Genomic DNA, 21,702 nt, shown 5'->3' with positions numbered 1-21,702 from the left:
AGTATAAAATAGGCCAACTGCCAGGTCTCATACAGTTGCATTTGTAACAACACGCAGGAACAGATTTTCTCTTTGCTTCCCCTATGATAAGATATAAGGTAAACCATGCATATAAAACACAGAAGTTATTCTCTAAAGAGCTTAAAACATTAGCAAAACAGATTGTTTTTCCCAATGGAATGTTTCAACAAGAAAGGTACTTGCAAAATGTTAGTGTAAAGAACAGAAATTCACTTATATGTGTATTTGTGATGTTAAATACAAGCTCTTAAAATGTCTTGTAGATCACTGCTTATTAGCAAGATGCACTCACTAGGACGATTATACAGTGCACCATCTCTCAGAACCAGATGGTTTAAATCCCTGGTGGGAAATGTACGGGTGCGAAGAAAAGTCACAGGAGCAGAGCTTGACAAAACTTTAAACAGCCTTATAAAGAAATGTAAACTTCTTCACAGAAAAAGGCAATGAAAAAAAGACTACTTGCTGTGATTTTTTTTTTTTATTTTTTTGATGCAGTGCATGAAGTTCTTTAATCCTCTCGAGCGCCATCACATGGAATCAACTAACAATGACCCGATGTTTTGGAAGGTTAAGCATCAATTTGAACAACAATTCACTCATCCAATTTAAAATTGGTAATGTGTTGATGAAAAGTAAATAAACAGTTGAATTGATATAGGTCTGTTTAGAAATTTACCTAAATTAAAATGACACTTACCATACTTAAAATTGGTTAAGCCATCAGACTAAGGTCCCTGAAGAAATAATATTCATCTTTCAAAATGCAATTCAAATGCCAGCTCCTCTTGTATGCTCTCCTTATTTGTGCAAGCAAAACACTCTGGGAAGTCCTGTTGTGTCAGTAAAATTCATGATACTTTTTACTGAATAATTATAATTTACTTTTGCTTTTTTTATTTTAAAAATAATTTAATCACATAATCTCATTGATCCATCAGAATTCTGTTGCTCAGATTTCTTTAACAAAAAGGTTCTCAGTCTCTTTGTTTAAAGCATGACCTCTATAACATAGTTTTTTCCATGCTCTTTGACAATTCTCCAGCTAATATTACACTGACTATATTTTGGCTATAATTCATAACATAAAAGTAAATTAACTAAAATGATTTGAGAAAGTACATTAACTCTCTCTTATCCAAGAGTTGTGACAATGCAAATAGATGTAGAAGTGGAGATTCTCTAGGTGACTGACATGAGTAAATCAACACACAGAGCCTGATTGCTACCAGTGAAAAACAGTGGAGCTGGAGGCCAGACAGAAACAGTAGATCGATCATAGGTAGGCAGATAGATAATTGGTTCAAAGGCTTAACTTATAATAAAAGCAACATTATGGATCAGTTCACACATATTCTGGAAATAATTTTAATTATTAACACAAACCACAAAGATGACCAAAGATGTTTTAATTATGTTTTAAAAAATAATTATTATATTATCTAATTATAACACTCATGTCACTGATATAAAAAATTATGAGAAAATTAAAAAGAAACAAAATAAGATTAAAGAAATAAAACAGTTCAGATTACATATGATAGCAAATATCAGTCGGTTAATCTAAGAGCGGAGCAGGCAATGGCAACCCACTCCAGTACTCTTGCCTGGAAAATCCCATGGGCGAAGGAGCTTGGTAGGCTGTAGTCCATGGGGTTGCTAAGAGTCGGACACGACTGAGCGACTTCACTTTGACTTTCCATTTTCGTGAATTGGAGAAGGAAATGGCAACCCATTCCAGTGTTCTTGCCTGGAGAATCCCAGGGATTGGGGAGCCTGGTAGACTGCCGTCTATGGGGTTGCACAGAATTGGACAGGACTGAAGCGTCGCAGCAGCAGCAGCAGCAATCTAAGAGCAGATCATTATGACTTATTCTGAAAAAACATGCATATATAAAAACAAAACAACAAAGTATGGGTAAAAAAAAAAGTGTAATGTTGACCAAAAAAATATAGTATTAAGTACAAAGATTTAATAATAGATGAACATATCTTATTTATAAATATATAAATGTTTTGAGCAGATAAAGTAATAAATGGCAAAAATAGAATAATACAATCAAATATATGCAAAAGAATACAAACAGAGGGCACTCAGTGGGGCAAAGTTAGCATATTGTTTTCTAAACTTTCTCATTTTTTTTCAAATTTCAGCTCTTTATTTAATTCTTGCATGACTCAGGCAAATTATTCAAATTTACTTGGCTTGTTTTCTCTTCCTTCAAATGTACTTGAAAATATTTCCTGCTTTATATGACTATCTAGAGGAATAAGTGAGATAACATATAAAATATTAATCAAAATTCTTTTTTTATTTTACTTTACTGTGTTGGTTTTGTCATTAATTCATATTGTTTAGCTAATAAATGTTAGTCATATAGATACATATATGTGTGTATGTGTGTATGCATACTCCCCAATGATACTCAAGCCATTTATTTCTTGCTGCAGTGTTTATCTCTTAATATTGAGGTTTGAACTTTTTTAATTTCTCATATATCTTAATATTTCAATACTCTATGCATTGCTTTTAAAAATTATTGTGAACATTCTGATAGAATATTTGAAATCCAAAGATTTATTTGTCATTTCTAATTGCTTTTTTTATGGAGTTACTGTAAGAGTTAGAGTGAAGTATTAGAAATGTTACATCCTAGGAAAATTGTTAAGAAAGTTAATTTAGTTTCCCCTATGGTTGGAAAGATCAGGTGCATTTGTATAGAACTTTCTACCCTGTTTGAATTTGCAAGCTTTAAATTCCAGTACATTTTCTTGCAGGACATTAATAATTTTGCAGTTAGACTTCAGGATATTATAAAGGATGTGCCCAGGACTTCATTGTTCCTTATTACATTTCCAAACCATTCATCCTTTGCACATACTTTAAAGTTCAAAAGTCTGTAAAGTAAGCACATAATTTTTTCCATTAACTTGTTCCTTAGAGTTCTTGAATCGCTGTATATTCACAGACTGCCTGTCTTTACTATCTGTATTCCACTAAATGTGATTAGAAGTACATGAAGCACCCAATTGTACTTCCAGGCCAGCCAAACCACTGGGACAAATTAAGTGCATTCTCTGGAAGAAATAGAGGCCAAATGTACTTATTGTTGGATATAGTACAGCATTCCAGATGAAACCTGGAGTGAAAATGGTCCAAATTACTTTACATGCTACAATCTTAATCTATAAATTGAAGTATTTTTTAATATTTCAAAAGAAAAATTGCCACAGTAATTCATGAGATTTTCAGCTTTTAATTTTGCATGAAAACAGTTATTGTAAAACTACAGATAGATTAAAAGCTAGCACTGTTTTGATACATATAGGAGAAACAGGATATGTTGTGCAAATATTTACAAACTTTCAAATAAGTAATAGTAGAGATTATAATATATTGTTGAAAAAAGCAAATAGATTTATTCACAGTTATATTCATTTGTGTTAAATATGAATAATATTAAGATGAATTAGCAACAATTAACATTGTCAAATGGATTTTCAATAATTATTGATTCAGTTAGGAAGTCATAATTGATATCAGATAATATTTTAGATAATAATGTAAATGAGATATATTAATATTTGTGAAGTACATTTAAGGCGGTGCTTTAAAGGGAAATTATTGCTTTAAGGTCATCACATGAAATGTGATGAAATGTGAATACATGAAAATGTGATTTTCATTTCACAAAAATGAAACCAAATCATTTTTTATTTCAAAAATGAATATAAATAAATAATGTAGATTTCCCCTAAAAAGTTAATGAAGAAACCGTAAGAACATAGAACCTCCAAAAACATAAGAAAAACATAAGAATTCAATATCAAAATAGTTTTTAAAAAGGCATAAAAATTATAAAGAGACATACTGTGGAAAATAAGCTAAAAATATAATAGTTTGATTCATTGACAAGGTGAATCAAATTGAGAAGCCCATAGCAATACTGAAGGAAATAAGAAAACACTAATTATAACCACTGTAAATATTAAACATGCTAAAAAGATAATAATATGATACTATGAATAACTTTATGGTAATTTTAGATGAAATTGATACATTTCTTGAAGGACAAAACTTACCCAAAATGACACATGATGAATTTAAAAATTTGAGTATTCTTTAAAGAAATTGAGTCAGTAATGAAAAACACACTCACCAGTAAAGTATAGACTTGATGGCTTCTTCAGTGAATTCTTCCTAACATTTAAGAAAAACATAATAATAATCTCTCACAAATTCTTCTAGAGAATAAAAATAAAGAGGAAATATCCCCACACTTATTCATGAGGCCAAATTAATTTTGAAACATGAAAAGGATATCAAAAGAAAGGAATAGTTTAGGTGAATATCACTTATAAACTTAGATCCAACAATATCTGGAAAGATAGCCCATTGAATCAATAAATATTTATAAAGTAAAATATTACCCTGTAAAGATGTACCCCAGGAATGCATTTAATGTAATATAAAAAAACATAATTAATATAATTTCCACTTTAAATAGAGGGTAAAATTTATTTTCAAATCAATAGACACAAGAAAAAATCATTTGATGAAATTAACAATTAAAAACAAATTCTCAATAGCTATGAATATAAGAAATTTCTGTACATTTTATAAAGCATTTACACAAAATCATATAGAGCTACAAGCATATTAAATATCAAAATAATAAATATCTTCCTCTTGACTTTAAAAATAACTTCAAGATGTCTACTATCACCACTTATACTTAACATTGTTATGGATGTTCTTGCAAATTTAGTAAGACAGGAAGGTTGAACATTACAGAAGTATAAGCAAAGCAGGTATTTTTCACAGATGATAACTCTGCACTTGGAAATGAAAAACACATAAAAATCTACAAACTTTAGTATATATAGTAAGTGATTTCAATATTCTGGACACAAAATGAACAGAGTAATCCTATGTTAAATAAATATGTATATAAGATTTTCCATAACCAAAGACATAAAGAAGAAACCACACATGAAGTAAAGCTGGGGAGAAAGTATTTAGTAAGGAACAATACTCCCTAGTCAGAGATCCATGGAAAGAGAAATATCACAATTATAGATGTTCACCCCCAAGGAGCAAGGGAACAGAACTCCACACTGGGTTCCCAGCCCAGCGGTCTCACACTGGAAAGAAGAGCCCCCAAAATGTTTGGCTTTGAAAATGAACAGGGCTTTTGTTCCAGAGAGCTGGGAAGTTGAAGGAAACAGAGTCTCTACTCTTAAGCAACACTTGCAAGTCTCATGTTCTAAGTCTCATACATTGGCAGTAATTCAAGAGAAGCTTAGGTGGGACCCAACTGGTGATCTTGGTGAGCCTCCTGGAGAAACAAGAGGCATATGGGATACCCTCAGGAAGAGGCAGGCAGTGAATTTTCAGAGCTTATCTTATGAAATTAACACCAGTGACGGCAAGTTCTATGCTGGAATCCTCCCTCTAGCCTATCAGTGCCAAGGATCCAATCCCACCCACAAGCCTGTTTGCACTAGAGCTACATTCTTCCATGCTATGCAACCAATTGTGTATTAAATCTACCTTGCTCTCCAGCAGGCCCCCAACCACGGCAAAAGTCACAGCCTCATAGTCAGTTAAGAAGTAACCATCCCTCCCCATCAGTATGTCCATAGTAGTCACAACAGAAAGGCACAGACTACCACAGAGGAGTCACCTTGGTGATTAGAGGGGAGTATGCTGCTTGGCCCCATAGGATTTACCAAGGTAAGTATGTTTCTCCAATATCTGGAAGCATAGCTAACCTACCTAACATGTAGAAATCAACAGAGAATTGAGTAAGATGAACAGACAGAGAACTATGTTCTAAACAAAGGACCAAGAAGCTAAATTAGAAAATGAACTGAATAATTAACAATCCAGCTGGTAAAGAGGTCAAACTAATGATTAGAAAGTTGGTAAACATGATTGAGAGAAGAATGGATAAGTACAGTGAGAAATTCAACAAAGAATCATAAGATACAAAGAAGAATCAAATGGAGCTAAGAAATATTATAACAAATAAAAATACACTAGAAGAAATCAGCAATAGATTAGATGATATAGAGGAATGGATCTGGAAGACAAAATAGTGGAGATCATCAAGCAGAACAGAAAAGAAAACAATTTTAAAAATGGGGATCATTTAAGAAATGTCTGGGACAATATCAGGTATATTGATATGCCAATTATAAGGGTCCTAGAAAGAGACGAGAGAGAGAGAAAGGAGCAGATAACTTATTGGAGGAAATGATAAACCTTCCCTAACATGAGGAAGGAAATGAAAATCCAAGTCCAGGAATCAGAGGGAACCACACAAGATAGACCAAAAGAATTCTATATTAAGACATATTACAATTAAAATGGCCACAAAGATAGAGAATGTTCAATTCTGCAAAACTAGAGAAAAAAAAAATCCTTATATAAAATAGAACCCCCAGTAGAAAATCGGACTCTTTGGCAGAAACTTTGCAGGCCAGTCGCAATGTCATGATATTCAAAGTGAAAACGGGGGTCGGGGTGGGGAGCATCCTGCCTAGTAAGTCCATCATTCAGATTTGAAAGAAAGATAAAGCTTTACAGACAATCAAAATCTTCAAAAAGTTCAGCACCACTAAACTGGCTTGACAAGAAATGTTAATGGAACTACTGAAAGGGCTACAACTAGGGAAAAAAGAAAGAAAGACAGATTTTCACTGATAAAGCCATATAGCAAATGTAGATCAATCATTTATGGAGCTAGTAGAAATGTTAAAGACGAAAGTAGGAAAATCATCTACATCTACAGTAAACAGTTAAGGGATGCACAAAGAAGAAAGATGTAAAATATGACTTCAAAAGTATGAATCATTGGAAGGGAAGTAAAAATGTATGGTGGTTATAATGTGTTTAAACTTAAGAGATTGTTAATTTAAAATAATTATACATGTATATGTTGATAGGTATAACTCTCATAGTATCCGCATACCAAAATCTGTAATAGATATACCCACAGAAATAGAGAAAGAAAATGCAAACAATAACACTAAAAATAATTACCAAATTGCAAGAGAAGAGAGCAAAAGAAGAGAACACAGCAACATCAAAACTACAGGAACAGAAAACAATACTGTGTTGACTAAAAGTGGTGAGAGTGGGTACCTTGTTTTGCACCTGATCTTAAGAGCAAATTCTTTCTGCTTTTCAACACTGAGAATAATTTTGGATGTATGTTGGTTATACACGGCTTTTGTTATATTGAGGTGTGTTTACTCTGTAGTCAGTCTGTGGAGAGTTTCTATCATCAATGAGTGTTGAATTTTGCTGCTAGATTTTTCTGCATCTGTTGAGGTGATCTCATCAGGTAATTTTTACTCTTCAGTTTGCTAATATGATAGATCATATTTATTGATTTGTGGATAATGAACCATTCTTGCATCTTAATGTATTGTTAATACATTTAATGTATTGTTGAGTTCAATTTCTTAATATTTTATTGAGAATTTGTGCATCTTCATACACCACTGATGTATATATATATATATATATATACATATATATGTATATGTATGTATATATACGTAGGAAGAAAGTGTTAGTTCTCAGTTATGTAAAACTTTTTGAGAGCCCATAGACTGTAGCCTGTCAGGTTCCTCTGTCCATGGAATTCTCCAGGCAAGAATACTGGAGTGTGAGGTTTGACAGAAAACTGTAAAGCAGTTATCTTTCAATTTAAAAAGATAAATTAATAAAAAAAAAAAAAGAATACTGGAATGGATTGCCATTCCAGGGGATCATCCTTACTAAGGGATCGAACCTGGGTCTCTAGGATTACAGGGAGATTCTTTACCAGCTAAGCCAGCAGGGAACATATTTATATATGTAGATGCACACAAAAAGTCTCTTTTTTCCCTAGTTGTAGCTCTTTCAGGAGTTCCATTAGCATTTCTTATAAAGCCAGTTTGGTGATGCTGAAGTTTTTAAGATTTTGATTGTCTGTAAAACTTAATCTTTTTTTCAAATTTGAATGATAGCCTTACTGTGTAGGGTATTTCTCCCCTGCCCCCCCTTTTTCACTTTGAATATCATGACGTTCTTTCTGGCCTGCAAAGTTTCTGCTGAAGAGTCTGATTTTCTTCTGGGAGTTATATTTACAATGTGTGTGTATGTGTGTGTGGGTGTGTGTGTGATGTCTTTATCTAGCTTAATATCATGGTAACATTGGCCTCATAAAATGAGTTCATAAGTGTTTTTTTTTTTTCTTCAAATTTTAAAATAACTTGAGAAGTGTAGATGTTAACTCCTCTTTAAATATTTGGTAGAACTAACTTGTAAAGCCATCTCTCCTACACTTCTGTCTGTTCGGAATGTTTTTTTGATTTATGATTTAATTTCATTACTGGTAATCAGTCTATTAATATTTTCTATTTCTTCTTCCTTTGGTCCTGAGAGACTGTACATTTTTAGGGATTTGTCAGTTTTTCTAGGTTGTCCATTTTATTGGTACATATTTGTAGTAACACTTTATGATCTTTTGCATTTTTGTTTTTATTATAAGATTTCATTTTTAATTTTATTTACTTGGGACCACTCTCATTTTTTTCTTGATGAACCTGCCTAAAGTTTTATCTTTTCAAATAACCAGGCCTTATTTGTATTGACCTTGTCTATTATTTTTCAGTCTCTACTTTATTTATGCCTACTCTGATTTTTATTTTTTTCTTCCACTAATAGGAGGTTTTGTCTGTACTTCTTTTTCTAGTTCCATAGGCACAAAATTAGATGGTTTATTTAAAATTCATCTTCTTTCCTGAGGTAGGCTTGCATTGTTGTAAGCACCCCCTTTAGAACTGATTTTACTGTCTCCCATCAATTTTCAATTATTGTATTTCATTTGTCTTCAGGTATTTGTTGATTTTCTCTAATCTCTTCAGTTACCCATTGACTGTTAGTAATATGTTATTTAGACTCTACTTCCTGTGTATTTTTTGCAGTATTATTTTTTCTTTTCTGTTAGTTCATTTCTAGTGATCATACAATCGTAGTCAAAAAAGATGCTCAATGTGATTTCAGTCCTTTTGAATTTACTGACACTTCCTTTGTTGCCTAGCATATTATCAGTCCTGAAAAATGTTTCGTGTACACTTGAAAGGAATGCAAATTCTATTATTTTTGGATGTGATATCATTTTGTATATGTATCCATTAGGCCTCTCTGGGCTGATGTGTCATCTCAGGATAGTTTTTCCTTATTGATTTCTGTCTGGATGATCTGTCTATTCATATAAGTGGGGTGTTTGTTCCTTATCATCTATTATTGTGTTACTGTCAGTTCACCCCTTACTGTTTCATAATGCTGGTTTTATGTGTTTAGGTGCTGCTGTGTTAAATGCATATGTACACAATTGGTATGCTTTCTTCCTGGATTGATCTCTTTCCTTGTCTCTTGTTACAATCTTTTTTTATTTTTTCTTTAAATCTCTGATGTTATACAACTATTGCTACACCAAATTTCTTTTTGTTTTGATTTATATGGAATGTTTTTTTTCTTTTTTTTTTTTTTCCCATTCTCTCAGTTTCAGTCTGTGTCTGTCCTAGATCAGAAGTAAGTCCCTTTTGGTGGCATAGGCAGTTGTGCTCATTTCAAATGATACTTGCCATGAAGTGATGGGACCAAATGCCAATCTCTTAGCTTTTGAATGTTGAGTTTCAAGCATGCTTTTTTACTCTCTTCTTTCACCCTCATCAATGGACATTTTAGTTTATCTTCACTTTCTGCCATTAGAGTGGTATCATCTGGATACCTTGAGTCTGTTGATGTTTCTCCCAGCAATCTCAATTCCAGCTTGTGATCTATCCAGCCAAGCATTTCACATGATGCACTCTGCATATAAATTAGATAAACAGGGTAACAATATACAGCCTTGTCCTACTCGTTTCCCAAATTTAAACTAGTCAGTTGTTCCATATCCAGTTCTAACTGTTGCTTCTTGACTTGCATATAGGTCAAGAAGGTAACATGGTTTGGCAACATGGTTTGGCACGTAACGTGGTTTGGCATTTCCATCTCTTTAAGAATTTTCCACAGTTTTTTGTGATTCACACAGTCAAAGGATTTAGCATAGTCAACAAAATCAAGTAGATGGTTTCATGGAAATCCCTTGCTTTTTTCAAGATACAGCAAATGTTGGCAATTTGATATCTGATTATTCTGCTTGAACATCTGGAAATTCTCAGTTCATGTGAAGCTGAAGCCTAGCTTGAAGAATTTTGAGCATTACCTTCCTAGTATGTGAAATGTTTTGCCATTGCCCTTCTTGAGGAATGAGATGAAAGCTAGCTTTCTCAGTCCTGTGGACACCACTGAGGTTTTCAAATTTGCTCACATGTATTGACTGTAGCAGGCTGCCTGGTGCAGGAGCGGTGGAGAGGAGCTACCCAACATCGAAGATAAGGAGCAGTGAAAGCACTTTTCTGGAGCAGCCGTGAAGATATACCTCAAGTCTAAGGTAAGAGAAAGCCAAGTAAGATGGTAGGCACTGAGACAGGGCATCAGAGGGCAGACAGAGTGAAACCACAATCACAGACAACTAGCCAATCTGATCACATGGACCACGGCCTTGTCTAACTCAATGAAACCAAGCCATGCCACGTGGGGCCACCCAAGATGGACAGGTCATGGTGGAGAGGTCTGACAGAATGTGGTCCACTGGTGAAGGGAATGGCAAACGACTTTAGCATTCCTGCCTTGAGAATCCCATGAGCAATATGAAAAGGCAAAAATATAGGACATTGAAAGATGAACTCCCCAGATTGGTAGGTATTCAATATGCTACTGGAGATCAGTGGAGAAATAACTCCAGAAAGAATGAAGGGATGGAGCCAAAGCAAAAACAATACACAGTTGTGGATGTAATGGGTGATGGAAGCAAGGTCCCATGCTGTAAAGAGCAATATTGCACAGGAACCTGAATGTCAGGGCCATGGATCAAGGCAAATTGGAAATGGTCGAGCAGGAGATGGCAAGGGTGAACGTCGACATTCTAGGAGTCAGCGAACTAAAATGGACTGGAACAGGTGAATTTACCTCACATGACCATTATATCTACTACTGTGGGCAGAGAACCCATAGAAGAAATGTAGTCATCATGGTCAACAAGAGTCTGAAATGCAGTACTTGGATGCAGTCTCAAAAATAACAGAATGATCTCTGTTTGTTTCCAAGACAAATCATTCAATATCACAGTTATCCAAGTCTATGCCCCAACCAGTAACACTGAAGAAGCTGAAGTTGAATGGTTTTATGAAGACCTACAAGTCCTTTTAGGACTAACACCCCCAAAATATGTCCTTTTCATTATAGGGGACTGGAATGCAGAAGTAGGAAGTCAAGAAACACCGCGGTAACAGGCAAATTTGGCATTGGAGTACAGAATGAAGCAGGGCAAAAGCTAATAGAGTTCTGCCATGAGAACACACTGGTCATAGCTAACACCCTCTTTCAATAACATAAGAGAAGACTCTACACATGGACATCACCAGATGGTCAATACTGAAATCAGATTGATTGTACTCTTTGCAGTCAAAGATGAAGAAGCTTTATACAGTCAGAAAAAATCAAGACCAGGAGCTGACTGTGGCTCAGATCATGAACTCCTTATCACGAAATTCAGACTTAAATTAAAGAAAGTGGGGAAAACCACTAAACCATTAAGTCAGGTATGACTTAAATTCCTTATGATTATAGAGTAGAAGTGAGAAATAGATTTAAAGCACTAGATTTGATAGACAGAGTGCCTGATGAACTATAGCCAGAGGCCTGTGCTATTGTACAGGAGACAGGGATCAAGACCATCCCGAAGAAAAAGAAATGCAAAAAAAAAAAAAAAAAAAAAAAAGCTGTTGAGGAGGCCTTACAAATAACTATGAAAAGAAGAGAAGTGAAAAGCAAAGGAGAAAAGGAAAGATATACACATTTGAATACAGAGTTCCAAAGAATAACAAGGAGAGATAGAAAAGCCATTCTCAGTGATCAATGCAAAGAAATAGAGGGAAATAATAGAATGGGAAAGACTAGAGATCTCTTCCAAAAATTAGAGAAACCAAGTGAACATTTCATGCAAAGACGGGCTCGATAAAGGACAGAAATGGTATAGACCTAATGGAAGCAGAAGACATTAAGAAGAGGTGTCAAGAATACACAGAAGAACTGTACTAAAAATATCTTCACAATCCAGATAATCAATACAGTCAGACATCCTGCACTGTGAGGTCAACTGGGCCTTGGGAAGCATCTCGATAAACAAAGATAGTGGAGGTGGTGGAATTCCAGTTGAGCTATTTTAAATACTAAAATAATGCTGTGCTGCACTCAATATGCCAGCAAATTTGAAAAACTCGGCACTGGCCACAGGACTGGAAATAGGCAGTTTTCATTCCAATCCCCAAAAAAGGCAATAACAAAGAATGCTCAAACTACTGCACAATTGCACTCATCTTACACACTAGTAAAGTAATGCTCAAAATTCTCCAAGCCAGTCTCCAACAATACATGAACCATGAACTTCCAGATGTTCAAGCTGGATTTAGAAAAGGCAGACGAACCAGAGATCAAATTGCCAATATCCGCTGGATCATCAAAAAATCAGGAGAGTTCCAGAAAAACATCTATTTCTGCTGTATTGACTACACCAAAGCTTTTGACTCTGTGGATCACAATAAACTGTGGAAAATTCTGAGAGCAATGGGAATACCAGACCACCTCACCTGCCTCTTCAGAAACCTATATGCATGTCAGGAAGCAACAGTTAGAACTGGACATGGAATAACATACTGGTTCCAAATAGGAAAAGGAATACGTCAAGGCTGTATATTGTCACCCTGCTAATTTAACTTATACACAGAGTATATCATGAGAAATGCTGGGCTGGATGAAGCACAAGCTGGAATCAAGATTGCTGGGAGAAATATCAATAATCTCAGATATGCAAATGACACCACCCTTATGACAGAAAATGAAGAAGAACTAAAGAGCCTCTTGATGAAAGTGAAAGAGGAGAGTGAAAAAGTTGGCTTAAAGCTCAACATTCAGAAAACTAAGATCATGGAATCCAGTCCCATCACTTCATGGCAAATAGATGGGGAAACGGTGGAAATAGTGTCAAACTATTTTGGGGAGCTTCAAAATCACTGCAGATGGTGATTGCAGCCATGAAATTAAAAGACACTTACTTCTTGGAAGGAAATTTATGACCAACCAAGACAGCATATTAAAAGGCAGAGACATTACCTTATCAAAAAAGGTCCATCTAGTCAAGGCTATGGTTTTTCCAGTAGTCATGTATGGATGTGAGAGCTGGACTATAAAGAAAGCTGGACTATAAAGAAAGCTGAACACCAAAGAATTGATGCTTTTGAACTATGGTGTTGGATAAGACTCTTGAGAGTCCCTTGGTCAGCAAGGAGACCCAACCAGTCCATCCTAAAGGCAATCAGTCCTTGGTGTTCTTTCGAAGGACTGATGTTGAAGCTGAAACTCCAATACTTTGGCCACCTGTTGCAAAGAGCTGACTCATTTGAAAAGACCCTGATGCTGGGAAATATTGAGGGCAGGAGGAGAAGGATACGACAGAAGATGAGATGACTGGATGGCATCACTGACTCAATGGACATAAGTTCGGGTAAACTCTGAGAGTTAGTGATGGACAGGGAGGCCCGGCATGCTGCAGTTTATGGGTCGCAAAGAGTCAGACTGAGCAACTGTACTGAATTGAGTGCAGCACTTTAACAGCATCATCATTTAGGATTGGAAATTGCTCAATTGGAATTCTATCACCTCCACTAGCTTTGATGATAGTAATGCTTCCTATGGACGAATTGACTTCACACTCCAGGATGTCTGGCTCTAGGTGAGCCATCATGGTTATCCAGGTCATTAAGACCTTTATTGTATAGTTCTTATGTGTATTCTTGCAATCTGTTCCTAATCTCTTCTGCTTATGGTAGTTCCTTATGGTTTCTGTCCTTTATTGTGCCCATCCTTGCATGAAATGTTCCCTTGATATCTCCAATTTTTAAAGAGATCTCTAGTCTTACCCATTCTATTCTTTTCCTCAATATCTTTGCATTATTCATTTAAGAGGCCTTCTTATCTCCTTGCTGTTTCTCTGGAACTCTGCATCCATTTGGTTTTATCTTTCCCTTTCCCCCTTGCCTTTCACTTCTCTTCTTTCCTCAACTATTTGTAAAGCCTCCTCAGACAACGACTTTACAGTTTTGCATTTCTTTTTATTGTGGATTATTTTGGTCACTGCTGCCTGTACAGCATTATGCTCCTCTCTCCATAGTACTTCAGACACTCTGTCTACCAGATCTAAGCCTTTAAATTATTTGTCACTTCTACTGTATAATCATATGGGATTTGATTTATGTCATACTGGAATGTCCTAGTGGTTTTCCTTGTTGTCTTCAACTAAAGTCTGAATTGTTTGATAATGAGCTCATAATCTGTGTCACAGTTAATTCCATGTCTTATTTTTAGTGACTGTATAGGACGTTTCCATCTTTGGATTCAAAGAACATAATCAATCTAATTCTGGCATTGGCCATCTGGTGATGTCAATGTGCAGAGTCATCTCTTGGTTTGTTGTAAAAGGATGTTTTCTATGACCAGTGTATTCTCTTGACAAAACTTTGGTAATGTTTACCCGGCTTCATTTTTCACTCCAAGCCCAAACGTGCCTGTTATTCTGGGTACTTATTGACTTCCTACTTTTGCATTCCAGTCTGCTATTGAGACAAAGGACATTTGTGTGTGTGTGTGTGTGTGTGTGTGTGTGTGTGTATGTGTGTCCTAGAAGGTGTTGTAGGTCTTCATAGATTGTCAACTTCAGCTGGTTCAACACCAGTGGTTGGGGCATAGAGTTGATTACTGTGATGTTGAATGGTTTGCCCTGGAAATGAACTGAGATCATTCTGCTGTTTTTGAGATTGTCCATGGCTAATGCATTTCAGACTCTTTTGTTGACTATGTGGGCTACACCATCTCTTCCACAGGATTCTCACCCACAGTGGTAGATATAATGGTCATTGGAATTAAATTCACTTATTTTACATTAAATTCATCTGTTCATTTTAGTTCACTGATTCCTAAGATGTCGATGTTTGATCTTGCCATCTCCTGCTTGACCATGCCCTATTTACCTCAATTTCTGGACAAAACATTCCAGATTCTTATGCAATATTCAATGTTACAGCATTGGACTTCTTACCACCAGACTCACCAGACACATCATTCCCACTTTGGCCCAGCCACTTCATTCTATTCGTAATTGACCTCCACTCTTACCTTTATGGCCTTCTCTGGTAACCTAACTAGTAAAGAATCCACCTGCAATGCAGGAGACCCTGGTTCGATTCTTAGGTAAGAAAGATCTGCTGGAGAAGGGATAGGCTATCCACTCCAGTATTCTTGGGCTTCCCTGGTGACTCAGCTGATGAAGAATCCACCTGTAATGTGGGAGACCTGGGTTTGACCCCTGGGTTAGGAAGATCTTCTGGAGAAGGAAACGACTACCCACTCCAGTTCTGGCCTGGAGAATCCCACAGACTGTACAGTCCGTGGGGTCACAAAGAGATGGACATGACTGAGTGACTTTCACTTTCACTTCTCTGGTAGCATATTGGACACCTTTCAACCTGGGAAATTCATCTTCTGGGATCACATCTTTTTTTTTTTTTTCCTTTTCTTACTGTTCATGAGGTTCTCCATGCAAGAAAACTGGAGCGGTTTGCCATTTTCCTCCAGTGGGCCAAGTTTTGTCAGGACTTTTCACTGTGACTCATGAAGTGTTGGGTGACCCTTCATGGCATGGCTCATAGCATCATAGCTATGAGCTATGACACAAGCCCCTTTGCCACGACGCCTAAGTTTGTGATTCATCAAGGGGGCTCTGGTGCTTATGTTAGCTAATAACTGGGTAGGTGGGTAAGTGTGTAAAATAATCTAATTGTAAATATTCTGGCTTATTATTAGCACAAATGAAAATTTCATCCTTTGGTCATTTTTTCATGAATGAATATACCACCTTTTCAAACTGGCACTTGTGGAGTGAATTTTGTAAATAAAACACAGGACTTCATACTTATCTCACTAAAATGACAACGTTTTTTACACATTCTAGTTCAGTGACCCATGTTTCAAGTTTTATTTCACCAGTCTTTCCAGGTCCTTTCCTTCTGACTTTCCCATTGATAAATTTGTTAAGAAAAACTTGGGTCTTCATTTAGTCAACAAACACAGACCAAGTGGCTACTATGAGACAGCCCAAAGGACAGTTGAAGATAAATAGATGAATGAAGCATGACCTCTGACCTTAAAACACTCACAACCTAGTAAAAGATTAGATACATAAATAAATAGATGACTGGGTAACTAAGTGTTAAGTGCTGTTATAGAAGAAAGCTGAGTTCTATGGGAATTGAAGGGATTGACAGGTGAAGATGGAACAGTTCAGTTCAGTTCAGTTCAGTCACTTAGTCGTGTCTGACTCTTTGCGACCCCATGAATCGCAGCACACCAGGCCTCCCTGTCCATCACCAACTCCGGAGTTCACTCAGACTCACGTCCATTGAGTCCGTGATGCCATCCAGCCATCTCATCCTCAGTCGTCCCCTTCTCCTACTGCCCCCAATCCCTCCCAGCATCAAAGTCTTCTCCAATGAGTCAACTCTTCATATGAGGTGGCCAAAGTACTGGAGCTTCAGCTTCAGCATCATTCCTTCGAAAGACATCCCAGGGTTCATCTCCTTCAGAATGGACTGGTTGGATCTCCTTGCAGTCCAAGGGACTCTCAAGAGTCTTCTCCAACACCACAATTCAAAAGCATCAATTCTTCAGGGCTCAGCCTTCTTCACAGTCCAACTCCCCCAAATAAATGGAAAAGCATTACAAAGTCATGGATGTGTCTAAAGAATTGGCAAGTATTTTAGGTGGTTGAAATATTGGTGTAAATTAATAGGGACAAGCTTGGAAGGCTATTAAAAAGATGTGATATATATTTACAATGGAATGTTACTAAACTACAAAATATTAAATACTGCCATTTCTGAAAACATTGATCAATCTAGAGGGAATTATGATAGGTGAAATAGATAGGAAAAGACAAATACCACATGGTATTGTTTATAACAAAAAATAAGACAATGAAAATAGACTCATAGATTCAGAGAATAAATGGATGGTTGATAGAAGTGTTGAAGGTGTGGTCTGGGCAAGATAGGTAAAGGTTATTAAGAGGTTCAAATCTCCAATTATGAAATAAATAAGCCACAGGTCTTTGTGAACTTCCACCATGAAGTACTTGGGTCAGGGCCTGAGCATACAAATAGTGATGGTGCAGCCCATCAAGCTCATCTTCAGATACTTGGAAAATAGATCTCAGATTCAGGTGTGGCTTTATGAGCAAGTGAATATGTGGCTAGAGGGCTGTATCATTTGTTTTGATGAGTGTATGAACCTCGTATTAGATGATGCAAAAGAGAGCCAATCTAAAACAAAATCAAGAAAATAAATAGGTCAGATAATGCTAAGTGGAGATAACATTATACTGCTCCAAAGTGTATCCAACTAGAAATGATCAATGATGAAAGAAAACATTTGAAAAAACAGTTCATTTTTTAGGTGTCCTTTGTTAGAGACTTTGTCAGTTAGTTCTAAAACATGTATTCATATTGATGATTTGCTCATCCTTATACTATTACCAGATAACAATAAATGCTGAGGGCCTGTTTTTATAAAATAAACCACAGGGATTAAATATACAGCATAAATAATATGATCAATAGTATAATTACTTTGTATAGGAACAGATGATTTCTAGACTTATCATGAGGATTACTGCATCATGCATGCAAATATCAAATCACTATGTAGTACACCTGAAACTAACATAATATTGCCTGTAACTATACTCCATAAAAAATAATAATGAATCTTAAAATATCACTTGTAATGTAAAAAAATAAAACTAATTAGGAATAAATGTATTTTATAACTTATAATATGTCTACATAGAGGTTGTATTTAAAGAAATTAAAGCAATTGAGAAAAATATTACTTCCATAAGATGAAAAGTTCCTCTTTTCATGATGAAAAGTGTGAAAAGAAATATTCATGCTTATTATGAATATTCAAAATCGCCTCAAACCAATGTGATTTCTAGACAATCCCAGGAAGTGTGTGTGTGTGTGTGTGTGTGTGTGTGTACAATGATGAGCTCATTCTTAAAAACATATAAAATTCATATGATTTATAGGGTATGGGCTTCCCTGATATCTCAGTTGGTAAAGAATCCTCCTGCAATGCAGGAGCCCTCGGTTGGATTCCTGGGCAGGGAAGATCTGCTGGAGAAGGGATAGACTACCCACTCCAGGATTCTTGGGCTTCCCATGTGGCTCAGCTTGTAAATAATCCACCTGAAATGTGGGAGATCTGGGTTCTATCCCTGGCTTGTGAAGATCCCCTGGAGAATGAAAGGCTACCCACTCCAGTATTCTGGCCTAGAGAATTCCATGAACTGTATAGTCCATGGGATCACAAAGAGTCGGACACGACTGAGTGACTTTCACTTTCATTTTCATAGTAGGATCATGCTTAGTCATGTCTGACTAATTGTGACGCCATGGACTGTAGTTCACCAGGCTCCTCTGTCTGTGAGATTCTCCAGGCAAAAATACTGGAGTGGATTGCCAGTTTTCTTCTCCAGGGGATCTTCCTGACTCTGGGATTGAACCTACATATTTGTGTCTCCTCATTGGCAAGGATGTTCTTTAGGACTAGCACCACCTGGGAAGCCCCTATAGTATGGCAAGAAATATCAAAGAACAAATCATACAGACAGTCTGTCATATCAACACTTACTGTAAAAAAGTGTAAGTAATAAGGTAGTGGAATATTGGTACAAAAATATGACAGAGACCAATTAAAGAGAATTAAGAATATTGAAATGGACTCACAATTGTTTATTTGATTTAAGACAAAATCTTCATTATTTATCTGTAGGGAAAGGATTACCCTCTTCAACAAATGACCTAAGGGCATTTGGAAATCGATATAGAAGAAAAACAATGAATCTAAACTGAAAGTATTTAAAAATTTGAGAGAAATTACAAACCTCAAATGACTAAGCATCTAAAATAAAGCATAGGAAAATTTCCTCATGAAATTGAGAAAGACTATGATTTTTGAAAGAGGATACACTTTTTAAATTGTGCTAGAATACATTTCTTATTTTGTTCAATAAAATAGCATTAAGAAAAAAATCAAGTCATAAGTTCAGTTCAGCCACTCAGTCATATCAGACTTTTTGCAACCCCATAGACAGCAGCACACCAGGCTTCCCTGTTCCTCAACAACTCCTGGAGTTTACCCTAACTCATGCCCATTGAATCAGTGATGCCATCCAACCATCTCATCCTCTGTCATCCCCTTCTCCTCCTGCTGTCAATCCTTCCCAGCATCAGGGTCTTTTGAAATAAGTCAGTTCTTCACATCAGGTGGCCAGAGTATTAGAGTTTCAGCTTCAGCATCGGTCCTTCCAATGAATATTTAGGACTTGATTTCCTTTAGAATTGGCTGGTTAGTTCTCCTTGCAGTCCAAGGAACTCCTAAGAGTCTTTTCCAATATCACAGTTCAAAAGCATAAATTCTCCAGTTTCATCCACCTCATTAGAACTGATTCAAATGTATTCTTTTTAATGGCTGAGTAATACTCCATTGTGTATATGTACCACAAGTTTGTTATCCATTCGTCCACTGATGGACATCTAGGTTGCTTCCACGTCCTGGCTATTATAAACAGTGCTGCGATGAACATTGGGGTACACGTGTCTCTTTCAATTCTGGTTTTCTCAGTGTGTATGTCAAGCAGTGGGATTGCTGGGTCATAAGGCATTTGTGTTTGCAGTTTTTTAAGGAATCTCGAAACTGGAGCTGATTATACAGAGTGAAGTAAGTCAGAAAGAAAAACACCAATACAGTATACTAACACATATATATGGAATTTAGAAAGATGGTAATGATGATCCTGTATGCGAGACAGCAAAAGAGACACAGATGTAAAGAACAGACTTTTGGACCCTGTGGGAGAGGGAGAGGGTGGGATGATTTGGGAGAATGGCATTGAAATGTATACTATCATGTAAGAAATGAATCGCTAGTCTAGGTTCAATACAGGATACAGGATGCTTGGGGCTGGTGCATTGGGATGACCCAGAGAGATGATATGGGGAGGGTGGTGGGAGGGGGGTTCAGGGTTAGGAACTCATGTACACCTGTGGTGGATTCATGTCAGTGTATGGCAAAACCAATACAGTATTGTAAAGTAAAAATATTTAAAAAAAAAAAGAGAATAAATACATCTAAGTAAAAAAAAAAAAAAAATCAATTCTTATGCGCCCAGCTTTCTTTATACTCCAAATCTCACATCCATACATGACTACTGGAAAAACCAAAGCTTTGACTAGATGGACCTTTGTTGACAAGGTAATTTCACTGCTTTTTAATATGCTGTCTAGCTTGGTCATAACTTTCCTTCCGAAGAGTAAGCGTCTTTAAATTCCATGTCTGCAGTCACCATCTGCAGTGATTTTAGTGTCCAAAAAGAAAAAAGTCTGTCACTGTTTCCCCATCTATTTGCCATGAAGTGATGGGAGAAGTGATGGGACACTATGCCATGATCTTAGTTTTCTGAATAATGAACTTTAAGCCACCTTTTCCCTCTCCTCCTTTACTTTGATCAAGAGGCTCTTTAGTTATTCTTCATTTTCTGTCAAAAGGCTGTTGTCATCTGCATATCTCAGGTTATTGTTATTTCTCCTTGCAAATCTTTATTCCAGCTTGTGCTTCTTCCAGGCCAGCATTTCTCATTATGTCCTCTACATATAAATTAAATAGCAGGGTGACAATATACAGCCTTGATATACTTCTTCCCCTATTTGGAACCAGTCTGTTCCATGTCCAGTTCTATCTGTTGCTTCCTGACCGGCATACAGATTTTTCAAGAGGCAGGTCAGGTGGTCTGACATTCGCATCTCTTTCAGAATTTTCCACAGTTTGCCATAGTCCACACTGTCAAAGGCTTTGGCATAGTTAATAAAACAGAAATGGATGTTTTCTGGAACTCGCTTTTTTCATGATCCAACCGATGTTGGCAACTTGATCCTCTGGTTCCTCTGCCTTTTCTAAATCCACTTGAACATCTGGAATTTCACATCTCAGACACTGTTGAAGCCTGGCTTGGAGAATTTTGAGGACTACTTCATTAGCATGTGAGATGAGTGCAATGGTGTGGTAGTTTGAGCATTCTTTGGCAATGCCTTTCTTCGTGATTGGAATGAGAACTGATCTTTTCAATCCTGTGACCACTGCTGAGTTTTCCATATTTGCTGGCATATTGAGTTCAGCACCTTCACAGCATCATCTTTCAAGATTTGAAATAACTCAGCTGCAATTTCATCACCTTCACTAGCTTTGTTTGTAGTGATGTTTCCTAAGGCCCACTTGACCTCACATTCCAGGATGTCTGGCTCTAGGTCAGTGATCATACCATCGTGATTATCTGGGTTGTGAATATCTTTTTGGTATAGTTCTTCTGTGTAGTCTTAGTATCTTTTGCTTCTATTAGGTCCATATCA

General features: G+C 36.4%; 1 pseudogene; it reads left to right on the top strand.

The window, feature by feature from the left end:
* Positions 17,361 to 17,639, top strand: LOC108635925 (annotated as a pseudogene).

Source organism: Capra hircus, chromosome 4 (genome assembly GCF_001704415.2).
Source record: "Capra hircus breed San Clemente chromosome 4, ASM170441v1, whole genome shotgun sequence".
Lineage (NCBI taxonomy): Eukaryota > Metazoa > Chordata > Mammalia > Artiodactyla > Bovidae > Capra > Capra hircus.
This window is presented reverse-complemented; position numbering and strand designations above follow the sequence as displayed.